The sequence below is a fragment of the Protopterus annectens genome, chromosome 4.part1 (genome assembly GCF_019279795.1).
Source record: "Protopterus annectens isolate FY-2018-M chromosome 4.part1, PAN1.0, whole genome shotgun sequence".
Lineage (NCBI taxonomy): Eukaryota > Metazoa > Chordata > Ceratodontiformes > Protopteridae > Protopterus > Protopterus annectens.
In genome coordinates, this window is record NC_056734.1 from 568872033 (window position 1) to 568898022 (window position 25990).

A 25990-nucleotide genomic window follows, 5' to 3' on the forward strand; every position below is an offset into this window, starting at 1 on the left:
TGCAGGCTGGAACATACCCACAGCCAGTACAAAGGACAGAACCTCACTTTTTGGCCTAAATGACAGCTTATTCTTATACCATTTTAGTTGCTTATTATGTTTCTTATAACATTTAGGTGTTTCAGATACAGAATAACTGTTTTATGCAACTATTACATAAATATAGGGGATTTTGTCATTAAATCTCAGGACATCTGCCATTTTACCTTATTTGTACAGGACACAACTGCCCAAAGAGGGACTGTCCCTCACAAAATGGGACAGGTGGTTACCCTATATGTATGTATATATATATATATATATATATATATATATATATATATATATATCTGTGCACGTACGCATGCATACACATCTATATGATTTAATTACTTTGATCATACTGTTGAATGACTGTGCTGTCAGTTATGTTTGTGATAACATCGAAGTTAGGTATAACTGCCGTGGCTTAGTGGTAAATCACATTGATTGTGGTTTGTAGGGTCCTGGCGTCGGGCCTGGCCGACGCGGTTTATTGTGTTGCTGGGCAGAACAAGGGCCATTGAACAAAGCATGAGTACAACACTTTTCAGCTGCAGTTTTCCGTTTAACCGCCGATTCACGTCATGCAAAAACCTTCTACATTCTTACTGTGATATGTCACCCCAGTTCACATTTCAATGGCATTATATCATTATACAGCGTAAAATTAGCAAGATATGCTCGTATACAGATTACGCGTCATAAATGGTGTGTGCTGCGGTTGAACCGGCAATGTCTGCTTGATAGTTGGGTGCTCTAACCACTACACTATTGGTGTTCTGCTTCATTTATATGTATACCCATGGTTCATAGTTACCCAAACACATGCCTCAACACTTCACTAACACAGCAGGCATCCATTTTCCTGTTGGGAAAACCGCACTACTACACATGCGCTATTCCCTACTGCTTTAGACACATCCCGTATGTTGGCTCACTCCAAGTATATTCAAATGTCCCAAGCTTATAGTCCTGGGACATACGTTAATGTCATGGTCAGGGTGTTCAATTAATCTTCTGATTTTCGGCTCATCTGACTGTTGACTGGGACTGCCCTGTACCTGTTTGAATGTCAGACTTAACACGGGGACATAGTTCCACTTTTAGCATCCTACCTGTGGTTGGGGATGCAGAGGTGTGCTCACCTCTGGCCAACCTGATATGACAGCACTAAATATTACGGGGGGTTCCACTGCTGTTTCCCTTCACATTCGTTATGACTGCTATATTGTGACCATGTTCATTCTTCATATATATATATATATATATATATATATATATATATATATATATATATATATATATTGGTCTGTACATACACATGCATATACACCTACATGCTTATTTACATTTCCCATACTGTTGAATGACCGCCACTTACCATCACTCATACTCGCTTGCATACCCGCTTACGTCTAGGGTTGCCACCTTTTCAAATGGCCAAAGTAGGACATATTCAGGACGTACATCAGATTTTACAGGCCAACACATACCCATGGTCAGTGCAAAGGATAGAACTTTACTTTTTTGCCTAAATGAGAGTTTATCTTGTAGCAGTTTAGTTGCTTATTCTGTTTCTTGTAAAATTTAGGTATTTTACATACAGAAATAAATATTTTATGCAACTATTACATGAAATATGTGACATAATTATTTCCTACAATCTCAGGACATTTGCCATTTTAATATTTTTGGTCAGGACACAACTGCCCAAAAAGGGACTGTCCCTTGCAAAATGGGACAGGTGGTAATCCTACTTACTTCTGCTTTAAAGCGCCTTAATCATCCTATATCCAACTGCCACTATTGTGGCCATCATATAAAATTAGCCCTTGCATGGCTTGGACCCAGGAACAGGTACACCATAGTCACTGGTTTTACCACTAAACCATCCGTGATACATTTTCTATGGATGATAATTAGATTATATGACTTTACTACAGCCGTTCCACAGTACTGGCAACAAATGTGACAGTCGGTGTACATATGTATAGTACATGTTACTATTCATATGTTTCTGAGATGCATATGTATACATTTGCAAGTATACATATTTATGAATTGGACACATACTTGACAACTACTTATATGCATGTAAGTGTGATGTGTAGCTATGTGAATGTGAAAGGTATATATTCCCGATAATGCACGTGGGGAGACGTGCATCACAGGTAGGTGTTTAATCCCGGGTCGTAGGTTCCCCAGGACCGGCTGGAGGCTGAGCAGAGTTCTGGACAACTACTGCTTATACAACTTGTGTCCAGATGTCTACGGGACTGGACATCGTGTTGTGACACCAAGTCTAATCTTTAAAACAGATATTTATCCTATGAGGGATATCCAAAAATTTTGGGGACCAATTACCTCGATTCTTTTGGCTTTACAAAAATGAGGTAGGGTTATACATGCAAGGGATAAATAGTTTGCAATCCTGACACTGCCTAGGGTGAGACTGCCTACTAGATATGAGTAGGGGTCACTATGTGCAGATATGGCTGCGCCAAACTAGCAGCCCGAGTATGGGTGGTTTTGGTGGACATTCAGGAAGGGGGGGGTGGTATGCTGTGGAGGGGATGATGGGTATTCAATTATGTATCCAGGTGTGTTGGGGTTGGGTGGCTCAGTTCAGGCCAGACCATTATGTGGGTGTGAGCTGGTAACATTTCTGTACGTGTATCACGCATTTTAATGTTCATAAGTTTGCGGGATTGTGTTCTACAGCATGGCCTGTCAGGTTGTATTGCGGATGTGAATGTTTGTTCTTTGGTTTTCTTTCTGATTCACTCACTGCTCTCTCATACACTTCCAGTTCACCTATTGTGCATCCGACCCAGTCTCCCCTTGGTGAATTATTACATTACCCGTCACCCCCCACCCCCATATTCCACACACACCATCCATCCCTTCTCTGATTGATGGCCCATGGCACAGTCAACAGAACACATTGCGTACACTACATATCTCTGGTACCAATATGGCTGTGAGGACAACTCTAGCATTTTTGATCTTCCACATGCTGTACTTCACGCACATAGGTACACGCAAATACTTATCTTTCATGACATGGTAGGTAGACCTGGGTAATACCCGTTCATCTTTGAGCCGTCCAGACAAGGACGACTTGGAACGCAAATGTGCAGATATTGAGCGAATGCTCTGACCATTGGTAGGGTTGCCACCTTTTCAAATGACCAAAATGGGACATTTTTGGGATACACATCAGATTTTACAGGCCAACACATACCCATGGTCAGTACAAAGGATAGTACTTTAGTTTTATGCCTAAATGAAAGCTTATTGTTGTAGCAGTTTGGTTGCTTATTCTGTTTCTTGTAACATTTAGGTATTTTAATACAGAAATAAGTATTGTATGGAACTATTACATAAAATATGGGACATAATTATGTCCTACAATTGCAGGACATTTAACATTTTTAATGGTTTTGGTAAGGACACAACTGCCCATAGACGGACTGTCACTCACAAAGTGAGACAGGTGGTAACCCTAACCATTGGGCTAGACTTAGCAAAGGGCAGCAGTGCGTTAACATGCTGTGTTTCGCTTCCACTTGGTATAACAATCAACACTACAATGGAATACAGGCACGGGGTTTTAAATGTCATTTGATTGAGGGACGGGGACTCAATATTCAGCTACGTGCCTTTGTGTTTTCTTTTTATTTTGGTGTTCAGAAAACTGTCTTGTATGCTTTGCATACATTTCAGTATCCACGGACACTGACAGGAGTGATTATTATTAGAGGCAGGCTGTACTAGTCAGCATTTTAGGTTGCACGTCTGCAGCCGACATGTTCACGCCTCCGTGCAGCGCTTAGACACATTCCCTGCACTCACGCACATTTCCTATGCACGTGGACGTTGTGGCAGTGCGCCTTCATTAATATGTTTGTGGTGCTGCTGTGCCATCTCTACGCCACATGGTCGGTGCAAGGCTAACGCCGTCCTTGCGCCGAGCTTCATGAATCCCAGGGATTGTCTTATGATTTAATTTAATTTAATTGTCTTATATCTTCCTTCTTCCAGATGAATTTAAGTACTCCACTACATAATTCTTTATTCAAAAAAACTTAATTTAACCATTCATTCAAAATCTTTATTTTTGCCAGTCCCTTACATTTTTATACATTTCACACCCTATTCCATCTGGTCCTGCAGCTGAATCTATATTTACTTGTCCTAATACTTTATCTAGCTCATTTAAACAAAACTCCTTTTCCAATTCTTTATTTGCTTTCTGTTAACTTTTTTATTCTCTATGTTTTTTCCCAGTACCTTCTTTTTTCTTTAAACATTTCTTGTACATATTGTACGTCACTATTCTTAATATTTTCCTGAGTTCTTTCTACTTCTCTTTTAAATTTTTTTATTTCTCTCATTGCACTACCATCTTCCTTTACTAATCTGCTTAAGTAACTGAATACTTCTATTTTTCCTTGTAAAAATATATTTGGTTAAATAACAACTCTTGTATTTTTTTCTTGATTTCTGTCATACAATTATTTTTCTTTGTCAAAGTACTTTCTGTTATTATGTTCTAAATTTTTCAATGCATCATTGCATGTTATTTTGTATTTTTCTTTCTCTACTTTTTTCACATCATATTGCCACTGTAAAAAATATATATATTTTTCCTTAAATGTCATCCAACATTCTGGCCAGTTTTTATAAAATGTTCTCATAGTAATATGATCTTTCCAAAACTGTATTACTAATCCCTTTCCTACTTCATTCCATGCTTTCTCATTTATCCTTTTTACTCCATTTCCTATTTTTATATATTCCTTGTTTTCCAATATCTCTAGCCATGTTGCAAGATGACCAGAAAATCATGTTTCAACTACCTCCCCTTCTGCTATAGCTAAACATTCTGATACTATAAAATAATCTATATCAGTTCTATACATACCCCTTTTTTAAGTGTATGAATTTTTGTCCCAGAGTTTTAACTTGCCACATCTTATAACTTCTAACATTTTCCTTATATAATTTCCTTTCTTTTTACACTTGCCTTTTAAATCATAATTAAAGTCTGCTGTTATTATAATATTCATAGTTATCACTTCATAGTCTAAAATCTGATGAAATAAGCTTTTCCTTTCTCTACAATTAGAATAAGCATATAATGTTATAATTCCATATCCATGTTCTTTCCATTTTAAATGTATGATGGTTAATCTTTACAGTTTTGCTAAAGTTATGTATTTCTACAGAATATGGCTGTTCTAGAATATCTCTCATTTCCCAAATTCCAGATTATCTTTCCTCTCCATAGTTTCTCTGCTTGTAATCTTTCTTCATTTCAAATCACGCATCTTCTAATTTAATTACATCTACATCACATGTATTACACCACTTCAAAATTCCTATTTTTCTTACTATATTCTTAATGTTATTCACATTTACAGAAAGCACTCTAACATTTTCATTTTCCCTTAGATTCATGGTTTCAGAAGTTCATAGGTAACTACTAGGCTAGATTTCTTAATAGGTCACTCTGAGCCTAGGCGATTCCCTCCTCAAAGGTGAGAATCATACACTGCACCTTGTATCTGTGAGTCAAACACCCTAACCACTATACCAACCCCCAGTCATCATTAGCTGTATATATATATATATATATATATATATATATATATATTATTATTTTTCATCCACTGCTTTTCTTTTTTCTTTTGTACTTTTCCCTTTATATTTTCTTTTTCTGTCTTTTTCCCTTTTACCAATAGATTTTTTCTCTTTTACTGCCTCCCAATTTATGTCTTCTTAATCACTTGTTTCAAATATTTATTCTATGTCCTCTTTATTTTTCTTATTTTTCTTCTTATCTAATTTTCTTTTATTTCTACTACTTCTAAAATTTCTTCTCTTTGTTCATTTTTCTCCTCTTTCTTTTCCCTTACTCTTATTTTAACTAGAAAAGAAAAAGCAGCAAATGCACTGTGTGCAAAATTCTGTCTCTGTGTCTTGGGAATTCACCTCTATTCAACGCTCATAACAGTCCACAACACCTTCAATGAAACCAAGTAGAAGTGAACAAAAGTTTATTGTAATGCCAACAAACAAAGAATGGTTAAGCGCTTTCACTTGAATAAAACAAGCTTCCTCAGAACCTGGTTCATTGAAGGTGTTGTGGACTGTTATGAGCGTTGAATAGAGGTGAATTCCCAAGACACAGAGACAGAATTTTGCACACAGTGCATTTGCTGCTTTTTCTTTTCTAGTTGAACTTTTATGGTTGCTGCACTGTTTGCTTCAGTTGAGTTCTTACTCTTATTTTCGTATTTTGCAATCCATCCATAAATGTCCAATTTTGTTACATTTATAACCCTTCAATTAACATTTTTTGCATCATGTCCCACTTCCCCATAAATATAACATTTTCTTTTGTCAGTTATTTATCAAATGTCTTTCTTTTCCACAAAAAAAAACATGTTTTGGGTTGTCCCTAGTATTTTGTGACACCCCTATTCTCCTCCACGTGTCATGCTTGGTATATGCATAATTATTTCTCTTTCTATTTTTAAGACAATATTACAATCCCAGCCATCAGTCCATAAACTCCTTTTGTCATAAACCTTTGCAGTGTCCAGTACTTCCTTGCATAAACTTTTCAATGTCCTTTCAAAGTCTCTCTTTCTGCTTCTGTTTGTAATTGTACATGAATTTTTGTTTTTACTTCCCTGTTAAATACTTTTATCATATAAAGAGTCTATGGGCTACATTATTTCTTTTTTTCATATTATCCAAGAAAAATTTCCATTGAAAAAAAACAGTCTCAAATATAAAGTTACAACATGTCTCTTTGTTAATAAGAATAAATGTTCTTATTTCATGTGCTTTTGCACCCAAGGGAGCTATTAAATTGTCCCACACTTCAAACCTGTCCATTTCTTTGTCTTTTTTATGTTGAATCCTTGCCATCCATTTTTTATTTTCTTCTGCCTTCTTTTCTTCTACTTCACTTTTGTCTTCTTTTACTTTCTCTGCATATATTTACTTTTCCATCTCCCCACTATTCTTCAGGATTGTCTCTGTATTCTCCTATTGTATTTTCTCCATAATTAGTTCATAGTTCATAGTTTAGTACTAAGCTAACTGCCCTTGCGAGCCATTTTAAGCCTAGCCAATTATCCCTTGTGAGACTCAAACCCTGCACCTTGTGTTTGTAAGGCAAACACCTTAGCCATTAAGCCACCCTTCCAACCCTGGAAACATCTCCTTCATTTTCTGACTCACTCTGCACCACCCTTTTTTTAAGTAAATCTTCCTGCAACCCTGCCAACTGGAGGGATGTAATTATACATCCATCATTTGCTGACTCATCTCCATTAAACATTTTTTTAATCATTTTCTCAGAATCCTGCACACATTCGCTGGTCTTGATATTTGTTTTTTCCTGTATTTCTTTCACCACTCCATCATCACCTTCTCTGTCCATCTACCTCCCAGTTTCTCCAGCCTGCCCCGTGTACCTGGAACGGAAACAAGAAGAGGTTCTCCAAAATGAGTCCCACATGCAACAATGATGAGTAGAGGAAGTTCCTAATATCCTGGCCAAATTTCCCCTAATAGTTTAAGTACCACTTCAGGCCTTCCCTAAAAAGAGGCCACAAGCTTATTGGGACTAACCTGGTCAAAAAAGGATAAGTCAATAAAATAAAATTATAGATATGTACATTTAAAATGGAGGTTATGATGGACATTTCATCTGGAATGCAGAATTACAGGCGCATATTTTTCATTGTTTTGGGGTAAGTCAGTGTTAAGATAAGAGTAGGAGTTAATTGCTTACTTGTTATTTAGGTGTCTAGTAACTTTTCTGATATTTACTAAGCAGATCAGTGGAAACACTGAAGGTAGAAGGGCTAAACTAGGTACTAATAAATAAAAAAAAGAGAGGGATCCAAGGCAAGGATGATATGAAAGCCACAGTACAAGTTGGACAAGAGGGCTGAGGCCTAAGGGTATGTGACAGGAGTTTCATAAGGAACTGGCTCAGTGAGCCTTCTGGTGACTGATGATGTGGGTCTGCAAGATAACTAGAGATGATAGTGGCTTGACTAGTCAACCAAACAAGGCAAACTGGAAGAATGAGGCAAATGGAGACCAATAGAGGGGAGAGGGGAGCATAGAAAAAGGATGAGGGAAATAACGGAAGATTGTACTTGGACTGAAGTTGTCAGAGTGGCGCAGGTAAGTAAGGCAGCAGACAGTAACTTAAATGGAGAATGTTGAAGCTGTAGCTAGGTAAAAGGTGACATGAAGAAGGAAGCCAAAAAGAAGAAAGGTACCAAACAGTAGTGGCTGCAGGAGGATTAGACACTGGCGGTGAGAAGTACAAGAGTTTGACAAGACATATCCTGCAGTAAGTGGTTGGGAAGATGATAAATATTTCTGTGAAGGATGGGAAGCTTGTAAGAAGGAGGTAGTAGAAGAGATTAAAACAAGAGAGTGGAAAACAGAATGAGTAAAAGTGAACAAAGACAACTTTTGTTTCAAATAATTAGAAAACTCCAATTAATAGGGGGAAAGTTAGGAGGAAAGGATAAAGATAAGACTTTGAGAAATGAAATTGCAAGCTAAAGAACAAGAGGCCAAAAGCATTCTGATTAAAGGTAACTCTACTGAAGGTATATATTTTACAAATGCCCCAAAGGCTCTCAGGGCCATGACATTATTAATGAGACAATAGGAACATCTAAGAGGTTGATCTTTACAAGAATAAAATAGCAGTTCAGAGAGAGGGGATACAGTGTTTGCTTGTAGAATACTATTGCAGCTTACATAAAACAGACTGGACTTAGAGCCACTGGCTGAGAGGGTGAGGAACTCAGAAATAAGAGGCTATCAATGAGCGAGACTGGACCTGAAGGTAGCAATGTTTACAGACAATATTCTAGTAGCAATGACAAGGTTGAAAGAGGACATACCAAAACTACTAGACATACTAAAGGGGCCTGGACAAGTGTAAAGGTATAAAATTAATATTTCCAAAATGCAAGCACTTGATATCAATAAGGGCAATATAAGTGAACTACAAGAACAGTACCTGGCGATGTAGAGGCATGAGGAGGTAAGGCACCTAGGAATTTGGCTAGCGAGAACTTTAAAAGACACATGGATAATATCCTATGAGAAAACAGTGAACCAAATACAGAACAGTTTAAATAAATAGAAGGTACTGAACCTGGAATTATATCAGTGAGCCCAGGTATTACACTGGCACGAGTTACTTCATTGTCCTTTTCTTAGGACAGGCTTTCTGGCATACAGTGGAGCGGGATGGGGGGGGTAAATAAAATTGTTAGGTGGATGAAAGTAATTTTTGGAGGGATAACAAACCCAGAGTAGCCTGGGAAAAGGTAACACTGCCAAAGGAACAGGTTGGAATGGCAGGTCTATATTAGAACATCAAAGTTTCAAAACTTCGAATGTTCTATTATCGAAACCTATTCAGAGAAAGCTGAAAACATCGAACATACAGAACAGCAAATTATTTCCTAGGGAAAAAATTTGCTGTTCCAAAACACATACACACAGCTCAAGCACACCAAACAAACAGCAATCTACACACATACACCTAAAATCTTACACCTAACCCTGCACTAAACTATACACACACCACTAACTATCCACTTTCCTTACCCCAAACCCTAACCATAAGGTCCGTCACTATCTCACACTCACCTCACCCGCGCCCTAACCCTAACTCACCTAACCCGCCCTTACCCTCATTTCCACACAATCGCACACATACCTAACCCGCGCTCTAACCCTAACTCACCTAACCCGCCCTAACCCTCATGTCCACACAATCGCACACATACCTAACCTGCACCCTAACCCAAACCTAACCCGCACTCAATCGCACACTTACCTGAACCCGACCCGTAACTTTCCACCACAGCGCTGAAACAGAACAGCAACAGAAATGGACAACCAAATTCTTTCCCTAGGAAAAAATTTGTTTTTCTTTTGCTTCGATATTTTCAGCTTTCACTGAATAGGGTTCGATACTAGAACATTCGAAGTTTTGAAACTTCAATGTTCTAATATAGACCCTGGAATGGCTATACCTGATTTACCACTCTACTATTAAGCCTTAATAATTGCACTTACTGGAGATATCAGAAAATAAATTAAACAAGAAGGAAAGCTATATTAAGAAAAAAGGACTCTGAAATAGAGAATCCTGTTCTTTTGAAATTACTGTGGGGGCATAGAGAGAAATTATTGCAATCAGATATTCTAGAGGTTCTAAAAACAGAACTGAGGAAACATTTTCTAATGGTTACAAGAAACATTGGAAACAAGGTATACTACCTATAGCATTGACCAAGAAAGAAGCAAGACAGGGATTGATAGGCTGGTACTGATTACAGAATACTTTTGTACTGCAATATAGGTCCCAATTAATAGGAAAAGTGGAAACACTAACCTGGGAACAGGCATGCATGGAATATGGAATTTCAAAACATAGTAGACTGTAATATGAAGGGTAAGTCAGATGGCTTAAAACAACCTGTTGGGGGGAAAAACACAAAGACAGAGACTTGCAACCACTAATATTATGGATAATTGATACAAGAGAAGGTAATGTAGGACACAGAAACTTAATTTTCTAGGTTACAAAAAAGGCTTTTCTTAAAATGCAATATCATTAGACCAAATATAGAAAAGTGGGAAGATTTCTAGAGGTGGAAATATCTGAAGCCCTATGGATAAAGTCAATTGGATTCCGAAGGCAGCAGTCAAAGCAAGAAGGTACAGAATATTTTGGAGGAAATGCCACAATAAATTCTTTTATATTCCACGTAAGCTAAAAAAGATGTTCCCTGCAGCCATCCCAAACTGCTGGTAGTATAAAAATGGGGAGAGGGGAACAAAGGAACATATTTTTAGAGTTGCAGTGCTCTGACAGACTATAAAGAAGGGATGGAACAACTGATTGTAAGAGTAAGTGGGAAAATCATATCCCTAAGAAAAAGGGATTATATTTCCTGGTAGTTTGGGAGGCAGGGGAACTAATCCAATCTCAGAAAAACATAATTTGGCTGGTGCTACTGATGGCTAAGAAAGGGATAACAAGGAGATGGAAGAAGCAAGCACCTCCAGCAAAAGAAGACTTAATAACATTAATAGAAACACTCAGAGAATGTGACAGGAAATAGTACAAACCATTGACTATAATGAGTTAACAGTCCCCATGACTAAGATGTCTAGAGAAATCCTTGATGAAACAACAATAGTTAGCATGTTAATCCCTCACGGGGGGGGGGGTGTAAATTATGGAACTACCCTATCCTCATTTTATACATATTCAAATAAACCAAATAATTGAAGTAGGTTTTACGGACAGGGATTGTGGGGTTACTTGAAATAATGGCAAAGGCAGGAAACATAGTGGCACATAGGCGTTAACACTGTTAGCACAAACATTTAAATCCAAAAGGATTTCATGGGATAGAAGGTGGAACCTTACTCCACATCTGCTTCTGGCCAAGATAATTGATGGTGGGATCCATTTTTTTTTGTGAAGTGTTATAAAGAGTAACAGTGGGTGGCATGATGGCATAGCTGGTAATGTCACTTCACAGCAAGAGATTCTCCAGTTCAAGCCTAGGATGAGGTGCCTTCTATGGAGAGGCTGTATGCCCTTCCTGTATCCATGTAGGTTTTCTCTGGGTGCTCAGGTTTCCTTCCACATTCCAATAATATGCAGTTGATGGATTAGACACTAAATTGGCAAGAGGTATGAGTTGCATTTTATGTATGATATGGAAGAACAACCATAGCAGGGCTAGTCAACCAGCAGTGTGAACATTGGTTCTTGATGGTTGTAACTGTTGAGGTGACACCCCAACCGCATGTGCAAAAATGGGAAACAAGGGGTTGTGGATGGATGGATAAAAAGTAACATATGCAAGGTAAAGGGACTGTATTCAAGCTAAGAAAAACTTTGAATACTGACTCTTTGTAAAACAAGGAATAAAACTATTAAACGTGAAGAAGAAAGTAGTACACTATGGATGAGTGTGGCACTATTTACATTGTTATATTTGAAATGCAGTAAAAAAACAGTAAGTTAAAGGCACCTAATGTGCTTTTGGTTAAACCATAAACCTTTGTTTTTGTTTATAAGAACCTGTATTTAATTTCATTTGTATATGTTGTTGTTGTCTTTCGGCTTTTCCTGGTTAGGGGGTCACCACAGCGGAACTCCAGTCCACTAATAATTGGCAGTAGATTTTGATGAATGCCGAGGTGCCAGCTCGACGTTCAACCTTCAACGAAGGCATGCCCATTTACGCATGTCTTATATAATAAACTGAATTTTTATTAAATATATATTCAAGTGCACAACAATCTCTCTGAAAATGCTTTATTTTACCACTCCAAATACCTCGAACACTCTGGACACTTCAGGCACATTGAAAAATCTAAGTTACTGGAAAAAAGTTGTACATTGCAAAAAAATTTGGACTTTATTGCCTTCTCAAACATTTTAAACACTTTGGAGATTATTTCAAACACTTTAATCGTTATGTTGTTATTTTGGATGTTTCAAATATCTCAGAAATTATTTTGAACACTTTGAACGCTATGCCACATGTTTGGCAACTGGAAAGCATTTAAATGAATTTAAGTAACTTTGAATAACTGCTGAATTGTTTGCAAGTTCACTTCTGGATTTTACTCCACTTATAACTGTATGCCTCATGGTTTGTGAACTGCTTCAACTTCGGATCCCATTCTAATACCGTGTCATGTCTTGAGTATTCAAATGAGACACTGAGGCTGGGTATGCGTTCAACTCGTTTATTGTACATAAACACATCAGGAGCTGTAATTGGAACATATACTTCGAACTTCATAAGCTTACTGAGTGACTTGTTACTTCTAACACACTCACATATGCATCTCCATTCAAGCTTACAGTCACACTAACTACACAAAACTGGCACTGATCTCGCATGTGCTCAGTAACTTATATGCACATGCTCTCTGACTACATTGGCTGACTATATTCAATACACACACTGATCTACATAATGGCCACATGTATTTCAGCTTGTTGTTGTCAAATTCATGCAGTGCAGTACTGTACCCCCTATGCAGCAACATACACACACACACACACACACACACACACACACACACACACACACACACACCAGCCGGTTTCCTTCTCCATAGCCTGCCCGCAGTCTGGAATAATCCGCAGCAGCCCTGGATTCACACACCTTAATCCGGTCGCAGCAGCAGAATCAATGACTGGTTTCCTTAGCCCGCAAACTAACAGCTGGTTTCCTGGCTCTGTGACAGTAGGCTGCAGGCTCCAGCCTGTGGGCGATGCAGTTCGGTGTCCTTCCATTATGTGAGGCTGTCACTGCACAAACTTCTGGCCTGCAGGGCAGAAATGCCTTTCTCCCCTATCCGGACTGCCTAACACAGCAGTCTGTAGGTCTGTAAGTACCAGGAACTCCAAGCACACATACGTAGAGTTCCGCAATTTTTTTTTTATTTTGCATTTCATTTTTTTATTTCTTTTCTTCTTTCCTTCTACAGGTGGGGGGGGGGGTTGGCTGCAGTCCTGCAGTCCTATAGCACGAGCCACCCCTGTTATATATATATATATATAAGATCCAAAGCACATATCCCTCAGAAAATGCATGCAAATGCAAGACTTGTCATTCCAGCAGCATTCCAAGACAACAAAAACAACAATCAAAATGTATTTCTAATCCTTAATTCTTGTCCTCCTACCGTGTGTGATTTTTATTCAGATTTTTCATTCCAAGATAACACAGCAAGCTACTATTAAAAATGACCCACATTCTAACTAATAAAACAAGGGTGATTGTTTAGATTGTTTAGTCTAAGACACTCTGAGATATGCAATATTAAACTATTCCCTCAGTGTGAAGTCCATAATAACTGTCCCAAGTATCTCTCTCAACCTTTTAGTGGAAGAATTTGCCTCAAAACTAATGGGGGGGATACAAAGGCCCAAAATCAGGGTTGAATTTATAATATTGTTCTTATAAACTCAGATAGCTGTAGGCAATAAAATACAAGTTAATGAGGAAGCAAGATTTGAACAAGCACACTCTTTCCTCTGAAAAAAATGAATTTTGCTTAATAACACTAAACAAGGTGGAGTACATTTTAACTTTCCTGTTGTACAGCAGTTAAATTCCCAGTGGTTAAAAACAGACATAGACTCTTGTTTCCCTGGGAGCAGTCCAACTAACTTTTTCCTATATAAAATGCTCACCCAGCAGTTAGTGAGAGTTCTACCTGCAGTAATCAAGGAGGGATGATTCTGCAATTATTAGCTGGTATAAACCATTTATTTGCATTGGGAATGACAATAGTTACAGTGAAATCTTCCCTCTGGAGTTTGGCAGGTCTGTCTCTGGCGCAACTAAATTTATACAAATCACTGTACAGAAGGTAAATAATAGCTAAGATGATAAAATGCACATTACTAACATGCTAATTGCTTGCAAAGTATCAACAAATATACAGATGTTTCTGTAGTGATGTCTTTCAAGATAAGTACAGGACAAGTAAGGTATACTTATTGTCACTAGATATAGTGTAATGAAATGTTCAGTTCAAATTGCCACAGCCATCTAAGCATTATAGCAACAATGACAAAATTTTAAACTCTTCACATGTCAACGACATAAACACACATTTTTGGGCATTTTTGTACTTCTTAACATTTATCATTTGTTTTATCATCATAAATTATTTTCATATAAATCAGCTGATGTTACTGGTATTTACTAATGAGGGTTAAACTTTGTAATGCTAATGGACTGAATGACGTGTAAGACATATCCAAATCTGCACTAATGAAATGGTGAATCACAATCTGAGCAGCCACTTAAAACAAGTACTTAATTTTGACATAAATCAGGAAAACATGCACACACAAAAAGAAAAATATTAAATACTTCCTTGTATGCACAGTGTGTGGATGACGCCGTGATGTCCACCAGGACATCTAGCAAAGGTCTAAACTGAACAAAACAATAATACCACAAGTTGGATGTGGGGAAACTAAAGGTACCAAACTTCAGATTTTTTTTTTAAATAAGTGATGCACATTAATCTCAGCAACTGACAAGGAAATGTCCATGAAAGAAAAAAAAATAAATGCAAATATCTAAAGTCACATAAGTGAAGTTCAAAAAGACAAATAGTAAAATATAATTGAACCTCTTGGACTTACAGGTAAACTGTACCAGAAAATTAAGAGCCAGATTCCAAAAGATAGTTACAAACAGTGCAGCTCACCAAAGAAGAACGTCAGCACACCAGCTGCAGATGCGATTTCAGAAGATATGCCACAAGCAGTCTGAGCACTTAATTATTCAGCATAGGATAATTATGGATTCCGCACACACCCATTGGATTCCAAACCACATTGTGCATGCCCAGTGTAACTTAAATGCGACACACTGCAATGCTGACTCTTTCCTAAATCCTCAGTGAATTCCATTCTGCAATGCAAGAATGGAAACTATTCCCACAAAATCCTGCAGAATCTGTAACAATCCCGAAAAAAAAATGCTACTTGCAGTGAATGAGCTACAACAGGCTGTGGTACTGCAAGCTATGGTGGAGTATCTGGCTGTGCATCCTAGAAGGCAGCCAGCTAGACAGAGAGCAAGGCTGTAACTAAATCAACTCCTAGATCAAGAACACTGACAGGTTCTGCCCAGACAGACAGCTGGTGCAGGCTGTTTGCAATGTGTGCTCTACACATGTCTGTGCAGAAGTTGCAAGGCAACCCCATCCCTCTCAAAAAAAGTGTGTCTGAGCTTAGGTGTAATGGCATCTCAGATATTCCAGTGACATATGTGATATGCTGTAGCAGTGTCACAGACAGCTTTCAGTCGTATCCTATCAAAATTTCTGGCAACAATGTGCAATAAGGTGGATGAATACATACACTTTCCATCTACCCCCACTGAGTGGAGAACTGTCATGCACCAGTTATATAACTTCACAAACTTCTCACATGTACTTTGTGCAATAGACTGCACCAACATTCCTATTAAGACCCCCATGCATTCAGATGTAGACAGGTATAGAAAGGGATGAACATCTCTGAATTGCCAGGTGGTTTGTGCAGCAGATGGCAGCATAACAAACACCATGGTGACATACACTGAAAGTGTTCATAATGTTGCCATATGCAGGGAAAGTGGTCTGAGGGCTGCATTCCAGCAAGGTGAAATACCTGAGGGCCTACTACTGGGTAAATACAGGAACACAGCTAGGATGTAAGCTAAGGACATCTCTGTCAACATTATCCATTAGGACAATATATGTGGCCACTCCAAACAACAGATAACTGTGGTTACCCACTTGAGCTGTGGCTAATGACCCTGTATAGAGAATCATCTGACCCTGAAGAGGAGGTCTACAATAGAGCACATGCAACAGCACAAAATACATAGAGTGTGTCTCTGGTGTACTGAAAGCTAGATTCAGATGTCTGGACACATCTGAGGGTGCACTGCAGTACACACCTAAGAATGCAGCACAGATGATAACCGTGTGCACCATGCTACATAATATGCTAACAACAATAACACATGCAGGTCTTCCACCTGCAGGTGTGGGTGAACTACCCCAAGAACCCCAGATGTCTGAAGATGACATTCCTCAGTTATCATAAGAGGAGCAGGAAGACACAGGGTGGCAGAAAAAACAGACATGGGTGAAGGAGAGTGCAATCACAAGTCCAGGTTCATGCAACACAGCAGCACCTGATGCACAGAAGTGCACACATTAAATACTGATGTTCAGGTGTTGTCCCACCACAGCAGCACAGATTACATCTAATGGCAATTACCCAGTAAATGTACACAATAAGCATCAGACATAACAACATAATTCTAGCATATAACAGTATGAACATATACAAATCTATCACAACATGGATCATAATCTCAGGCCACAAGTGACAAGGGTATGCATACAGACTCATAGTGGAGTATGTGTGCATGGCAGACAACAATGAACATACTTCTGTGAAACCCATTTCTATCTGTTCTCTAGCAAAAGATGCAAATAGGAAACCAATTCAAGACATACTGCAGAACTATTGTCAAAATCACAAGCAACATATATCAATGTAAAGTATGGGTAAAGTGTAATGTATTAAAGGGAGTTACCTATGGTTAATAAAAATGGTCTCAGACTTCAGAACAACCACAGAAAAATGACACTGTCAGTGGTACTGCACAACAATTATCATCACCACAAGGTAAGGCTGACAAAACAAAACATAGTAGATCAACTGTCAGTGTTACTCTAATGCAGTCTAGTGCACTGAGGCTGACAGCTCACACAGTGGTCATATCTGCCCCTACTATGTATGGAAACACTTGGCCCAGGTTGCTCCACAGAGAAGACTGATGCGGTGATGCCAACATGTGGAGACACACTGTGGGAAGGGGCATGACTGTGATTTGACTGCCTGGTCATGACTGCCAAGCTGACATTGGATTGGCCAGTAGCTGAAGTGTGTGCATGTTACAGCAAAGACATTGATGCCTGATGAGCAAGGGTTAGTCTCCTGAGAGATGGCCTGCCTCTCCCATGTAGCACTCAGCTAAGCACAGTCAGGGCACACAGAAACCTGCTTGTACTATGGCACTGCCAGGGATTTAATGGACTGTGCCACAGATAACATGTTTTCATTCTGTGCAGCCAATGCTGTCATGACCTCACTGTGTCTTTGCTCCCATTCTTCATACAGCACACCCAGCTGATGTGCAACATGATACATGGCATGGACAAGTGCACAGATGTCAGAACCATGATGTCAATGTTAATTTCTGTGCAGGAGTAGGTGAACACCCTCTGACACAGGCCCATGCACACCAGCTATACACCTACGTCTACTGTGCTGGGCAGTATTGCTGTGTTGTGGGGAAGTGTCAACATCACCAGCAGACTCAACCTGAGGTTGTGCACCACAGACCTCATCCTATCCACCATCTGATGTCTTCACTTTTGTCAGAATGGCTTGACAAGTTTTCCTCCACATCTGAGGCTACAGCCTCATCCACATAACTGTCACCATCTGAGGTAGACTGTATCACCATGTCAGTGTCATGTATGCCAAGGGCCATGCTACCATACTGAGACACATCAAATCCAACACCGGGATCAGTGGATGAGCTAATGGAGGATAAAGGCAGTGGATGTGCTAAAAGAAGAGGCAGATGACACAGGTCAGGAAAACATGCTTATATCACATGCTGTATGCCATTAATGACATATGCCACCTATATCTCACTACAGTGTTATACAGAATAATGACTAACCAGGAGGTCTTTCTGTGTATGGCTCATGGAGCCTAGATAACAGGGATTTGAGTTGATAATTATGCTACATATGCAACATACTTATATGTGAGGAATATAAGCATAACACATACCTGACATATCCTTGTGTGTATGTGAAGCCAGTGCCGGAGATGAGGGATGAAATGCAACTATTGTAGGGAAATAAAGACAAAAGCACAGCATTCTTAATGACATACTTGCCAGCATGTACCATTCCAACAGAGGTAAAACACACAGTCGGTAATACATATACATACAGGTTGTTTATTGCTGCAAAGATGACAGTGGCTGTCCTATGCAGAGGAAAAGGACACAGTATTACCAAACAAGAACAGGAGTAGCAGCAATGATATATATATGAAAGAGAGGTAATATCATACCATTGACACCCTCCCAGTGTGGTGGGTTTGTCTGTCATAATGTGGATCCAGTAGTTGGAAAATACAGACAAAGCAAACACAGTCATGTATGCAGGCACCAGCATAGGTGAATGATGACATACACAGCACAGTAACAGGATATGGTGATACTCACATGATGTACAGTTCACCTGTTGGCCAGATATCCCTGTGTAGAAAAACAGCAACATTAATTTCATACAACACAGTTACACTATACAGGGATGCAGCCTATGAACACTGTGGGGAACCATACTTGGTCTGTCTGTAGGTGCACCTGCACGGCTCATGTCCCCAGAAGACATACCTCTATTTTATAATGAGAGGGAAATATCAATTGACAGTAAACAGCACTGGCATAACAAGAGGCTGAGGCAATAACAGGTAATGGTCACAGTAACAGTATATGGAGACACTCATCTGTCATGTCCTGTTGTTGTGCAGAAGTGGATGAACCTGTGCAAATGAATGCGGACATCATTGCACATGCTGGTTACACTGTTATGTATGTAAAGAAGTTTCATGAATACATGTCATTACATTTAAATAGGTCATCATTACCCTGTGTGGACCCATGTGTACAATGCAATTTTGTTGCGGCATCACAAAAATGACAATACAAGAATATGCATGCAACAGTGATATGTACTGAATTACTCTATATGCATCGATGTTATGCAAAGTAACACATACGCATGCAGCCTGGAACATCTGCTTCTATCCCACCAATGGGAATGTGTCACACTCCACTCGCCATTTGCAATGATGCAAGGAACCATGCGATCTCATCAGGGGGTGTCTATGGTGGACCCCCACTGGTGACATCCCTTGACTTCTAATACCAGCATACCCTTTTGGCAGTATGTCTGTCCACCATTGGTGACAGGCCTCCTGGAATATATTGTGACCTCCTACAGTATTATTCATGTTGGTGAGGTCAGTCCAGACTTCATTCCTCCAAACTGTATTTCCTGCCTATCCAAGGATTCTACATCTATGTTGGCACAGAGCATCTATTATAATTTATTTTTTCTGTGGGGAACCATTGTCACCTCTAGGACTGTTTACCATCTAGAAGACAGTTATATGCACATTGTTAGACTGATGCAGATCCCCACATATGGAGATGATTATGTGGTCAGCTTATGCCAATTTAACCTGTCTGCAGTCTTGTGCAATGCCAAATTCTAGGAAATGGTCCCTGTCCCATATAGTACTGTGAAAGATAAAACCACATGTGTATGAAAATACATGAATACATAAGACTTGGAGCAACAGCATAACTTGTGATATCTGTAGGGGCTGTCTGCAGGATTCGAACCCCTTCCAGTGGATATCACAGTAGTGGATGTCCAAACACAACAACATTGTGCCACACAATCCACACACTCTTCATGCAGTTCACTTTAAGATACTACACATACATATATGCAAAACAGAAGTGTGTGCTGGCTGTCGCAAACATCCTGCAGCTGTACTGCAATTTCAGCCTAAACAGGCAACTTGAAAATTATCAATTGAACAACTTACGGAAAGGGTTGTAAAGCCTCTATATCCATATGCAGACCACACACAGTACACGGTAAACAGACATAAACATGGATCTTGTTTTATTGAGACAATAGTTCTAATACATATTTTAATAAACTTCAATAAAAACATATCCATTATAGTTCTACAAATACATGCAACATAGCAACATATGGATAATGCTGGAATCCATAGGTTTTTGTACATATAAAACAGAGTGTATCAAGCCACCAGCAATATATACAGAAAATATATGTACTTTTGACTTGTGATATTTAAATTTTCCTGTACAACTGCATATGGGAAAGTAGTGCTTGTTAGTGGTGCAGATGTACCTTCCTGTATGCATACAGGTTAATCCTACATCCCTCTGGTAAGTGACATAAATTTTTATATTTCACACAAGTTTCCCTAAATGCATCAATACAGGCATATTTACATGCATTTCTTAGAAGTAATGATAACATAGGTCTCTATGGAGTGAAATATATTCCAACACAGCAATGCTAGTGTGTGCAAAATTACCTTTGCAGCTACCTAAGAGTCGGGTATACATGAAAGTAAGACCAGTCATGTGCATACAGCTTTTAAATCCCATTTGTATAATACATAATTAATAAGGTTCATTAAAATTCAAGGTTTTGGAATTCCATTTGCACATGTCCACATACGTTCTAGAAATTTAGTGCATTAAGCAACAGTATGGTGTAACAGGAAAGTGATCCATGCAAATACCCAGTAGGTATCATTAAATTGCACCATTATGTAGCATCTGCCTGTTATCTTCCAGTGATCTGATAACATGCCATAAGCGACACTTTTAGCCCCACTATGCCAGATGGCTCTTTTTAAGGGAAACCTGAGGTGATATTTATACTACTAGGGAAAATTTGATCAGGGTATCAGGGAACTTCTCCTATTCTTTTCACAAGTAGGGACATTCTACTGTTGTACTTCCTGCTCTCCATTCCGGGTGTGGAGGTGTCCATGAGAAGCAGAGCACATTATGGTGGAGGATGGAGAAAGAAGTGTTGCTGAAAGTGAGTGTGAGTTGAGAAAGGATAGTCTGTCATTCAAACAGAAGGAAGGAATGAGAAAACGTGTCAGAATGTGCAAATAGTGTTTAGCTGACATTAAAGCTAGTGCAAATGAAACAGTTGCGACTGCGATTGTATCTGTATCCAGAGGGCTTCCTGATGTGGAACTGGTCACACTAATCAAGAAAGGTGATCTGGTAGAAGAGTCTGAGTTATCATGGTGGGATGCGATGGAAACATTTTTTGGTGGTGACAAGCAGCAGGATGAAAAAAAAAAGTAACCATGGAGTAAATGGACAGAATGCATTCACTGAGCATGTGCAGAGAAAAATCATATGCTGAAGCAGTGGATAAATCACCAGGTACTGTGAATGTTGTTATAAAGAAAATAAGATGTACTGTAAAGGAAAAAAGGAGGAGATTATTGATAGATATTTTATTTGGTACAATTTAATGTTGCCCTTAGGGTTTACAGCAAAGGACATTGATTCATTTAGGAAAGGTGAATTTCTGTGACATAACATTTGAGACAAAGACATTAATGGACACATTTCTGTTTTTTGTTAAACAAAGAAACACTTTTTTTCCATACAATGTTTTTTTTTTTCTGGACAGGGGGAATAGGTTAAATAAGAAGGTTTCTGTACAATTTTGGATTGATGAAATCAAACTGTTTAAGTTAGAAAATGTCTTTTTTACCAATGTACCATTCAGTATTTGATATTGTAAAAGTTAAAAATGAAAGGGGCATTTAGAAAGGGGGTGGGAAGCAGAGTTTTTTTTTTTTTTTTTAATTGGAAAAAGATTTACCCACTCTTATTTATGTGGCTGACATCCGAGAAACAGTCAGATATACTGGTCAGCCAAAAGCCTGTTTTTTTCTGGGGTGAATCTTATTAATGAATGTGCAAAAAGGAGATGTAATCAAGGTGGAGAAAACAAGACATAAGATAAATAACTGTAGAAAGGAATGTAGAAGTTGTAAACAGGAGGGGCATTTTTGGCTTGACTGTGATAAGGGCAAATAATATAACACTGATGGGGAGAATGTGTAGAATGTTGAAGGTACTGAGATTTATTAAGTAGCAGGGAAACAGGATAAAAATGAAGTATCTGACAATGGTGAAAATATTATTTAGAAGATAAAAATAATATTAAAGTAAGTCAAGAAGAGGAAGAACATAATATTAATAATACAGCTGAGAATGTAGAAGAGGAAATAGATATTGAAAGATTGGATTTTGGTGAAGGACTTGTAAAGGAAGTCAGGAAAAGAAATTCAGAAGGCGATGGTAAGAGTAAGGAAAAGAAAGTTTAAAAATATTTTACCAAAAAATAAAAAGAAAGGTAATGAATAATGTTAGGTTTGTGTCTGATAATATTAATGTTTGGATTAATAAAGGTAGAAAAACTAAAGTTTTGCAGTGGTGTAAAAAATGTGAGGCTGAAATAATTTGCAAGATACTAGATTTATTTCAGAAGTTGATAGAGTGCGGGTTGAGGCATTGTGAGATGGAAAAATTATATGAGACTTTGGAAGGGAGAGGTGTTCAGGGGTTGTGTATATGTTTGGAGAAGAGTTTAAAGTGTTAGATTTTATTGTTATAAAGACCGAGAGAGCTACTGTTGTTGATTTGAGAAGAGATGAGGCTGTATTCAGGCTGGTAGAAATGTATGCTATTACTACAAGCACAGAAAGAGAGTATTTGTTTGATAAAGTTGAAGCCATATGCAATGGTAAATATAAAAATGGTTGTGATGGAATTTTAATTGTGAGTTAAGGAAGTGTAAAAAAGAAGGGGTGGATGTTAGAAAGTTAAAAGAAATTATTAGATGTGGAAAGTTAAAATTATGATGCAATAAAGGGTGGACATATAAAAAAGGTAATTTGTTTAGTGAAATTAATCAGTGAGTAATGTAAAAGATGGGCTTGTGGTAAATGTTTTTTTTTCTGAACATAGAGATTTTGGGGGTGAATGTGATGAAAGTAAGGATGTAATAGTTGTAGGCAAAGGAATTAGATTAACACCTATGTTTTTGATAAGGAGGTGTTAGAAAGAGAGCCTGATTATGAGTTAATGAGAAAGTTTTATTCTTTATTGTTGGAAAGATGAATAGTATTTAAAGAAAAATAAAAAAAAGTTTTTTTTGGAATTAGAATTGGAGAAAAGAAAAACTATACAAAAGTTATTTACAGTAATAAGTATAATGAGATGATAAGTAATCTAGAAAAAACTGAACTGTTTTAAGAATGATAAAGATGTTTTTGTGAAGATTAAAAAAAAATGAAAGGTTATTATATAAGCAGAGGTATTGTCTGAAAGGTAAAAAATAGCAAGTTTCTTCTTTTTGGTTAAAGTGGTAAAAACATGTAGGTATTATAAAGGGAATGCAATTAAGATGGGATTATTATGTATAATCAAAAGGATATAATGTTTAATGTGGAACAGTATGTCAGAAATACATATAAGAAAGGAGAGAGGAGTGGAATCCTGAGGTTGGGTATTAAGAGTTTTTTTAGATGAAACAATTGAAAGTTTAATGAGAAAGGTTACTTTGGATGAAATGAATATAGTTTTGGTTGAGGTTAATGCAGCCTCTGAATCAGGTTTGTATGGTATGGGTTATGGAGTGTATAAAAAATGAAAGTTAGGGCAGAAGTTGTTATTAAATGTGTATAAATAGTGGTTAGAGGAAGGTGTAGTTAATGATGAGGTATGTGAAGAGGATTGGTAAATTTATATGGAAAAAGAAAGGGGAAAAGAGTGATAGAATGGGAGACTGATAACACTAAGTAATCAGGAGATTTTTATGAAAATATTATGTGTTAGATTTAGCGATGTGCTGAATGAATTCTTGGTGGAGGGTGTTTTTGGAGTTAAGGTAGATGTAGTCAGGATTTGTTAATTTTGGTGAGAGGAAATGGTGGATGATAGTTTATGTAGGGTAAAGATGTAAAATTGTTAGTAGAGGATGCTAGAAATGCATTTGCTCGTGTAGATCATGAAAGTGTATTATATTATGAAAAAATATGGTTTAAAAGGTACCATTTTGAAAATGTTACAGTCTGTTTATAGTAATGCTAAGGTTAGGATTATGGTAAACAGTTGGATAAGTTCTGTAGTGTAAACAAGAAAGAGGGTGAGCAAGGATACCTTATTAATGGGATTTTATTTTCACTTGTTATGGATGTTGAAGGGGCAAAGAGGTGTGAAATATGTCAAAAGGGAGATATTTTGTAAATTGTATTGTGTGTATTCCTAACTTTGTTTCATATGCAGATGACATAATTGTGATAGCTAAGGATGAAAGATGGATGAAAAGAATAATTAGTTATGTGGTTAAGTGTTTGGTGGAAGTAGGGTTAGATTTGAGTAAGGATAAGTGTTGTGGGTTAGGTAGAGAAGGAAAGATAGAAGGTATTTATTTTACTCTTAGTGAAATATATTTGTTAGGGGTATAATTTGAAAAAAAATATTTATGAGAAATGAGATGGTATAATAAATATGATTAAAGCAATAGGAAGATTATGAAAATGCTTCAGAATGAAGCAGAAAGCTTCACCTGACTAATTCAGTTGTTTTAGGAAAGAGTAGGTATTTGCTTAGGTACATATGATTCTTAATATAAAAGAAAAGGAATTGGTGCAAGCATTTTTCTGGGGCCCTAGGATAAATCCTGAGAAGAGAGTGATTTTGTATATGAGAATTAAAGACAGGGAGTTAGGTTTAATCAGTGGAATTGTGTACACAGCATCTATGACTTTATATAAAATATTAGTTGAAAAAGACAGTAAAATAAGGGTATTGTTGTTTTGATGTGTAATGGGAAATATGGATAGTGGTGGATAAGGGAATGGAGATTTAACAGAAGAGGACATTTGAGAATGGAGAGATTATGGAATATCAGAGTAAGATGAGGATGTGAGGTTTGAAAGTTAAAAATTTAAAGATGTCCAGGAGGGTCTATATTATGTCCGTGAACTACAAATTCATCGAATACACCTTCTGTGAACAACAACCATGAAAAATCACTTCAGCAAACCACAGAAGTTTCCCCACAGTTCACAAACACTTGCCCACCAACTGTCTGGAACACACAATGGACTAACTCAAACCCATCCAAGTGGGGGGCTTTGCCCCCACATCCCCTAATGTGGGGAGCTGTGCCTCCACACCCCCTAACCATGTATGCCAACTCTAAGATTAAAGGGAAAAGGGCAAGTGTTTGCAAACCATGGGAAAACTGTGGTTTGCTGAAGTGATTTTTGTCAGTTGATCATGGAAGACGTATTCAATAAGTACGTCTTTCACGAACGTAATATAGACCCGTCCAGGAAGGTTTGGTATAATGATATTGTTAGAAGATATTATGGGGTGACTTACTGGGGAGAATTAAGTGAGGATAGTATTAAAGCCATGAAAGAAAGAAAAAATAGATTTAGTAAGATATACTAGTGTCTAGTTTTTTATGTGCAGCTTGGGAGTAAATAGGTTACCTGTTAAGAATAATATGTTATATAAACTTTGAAAGATATTAAGAAGATGGAGGATTTAAATATGAATATGATTTTATATGGGTATTATGGGGATAAAGATAAGAAAAT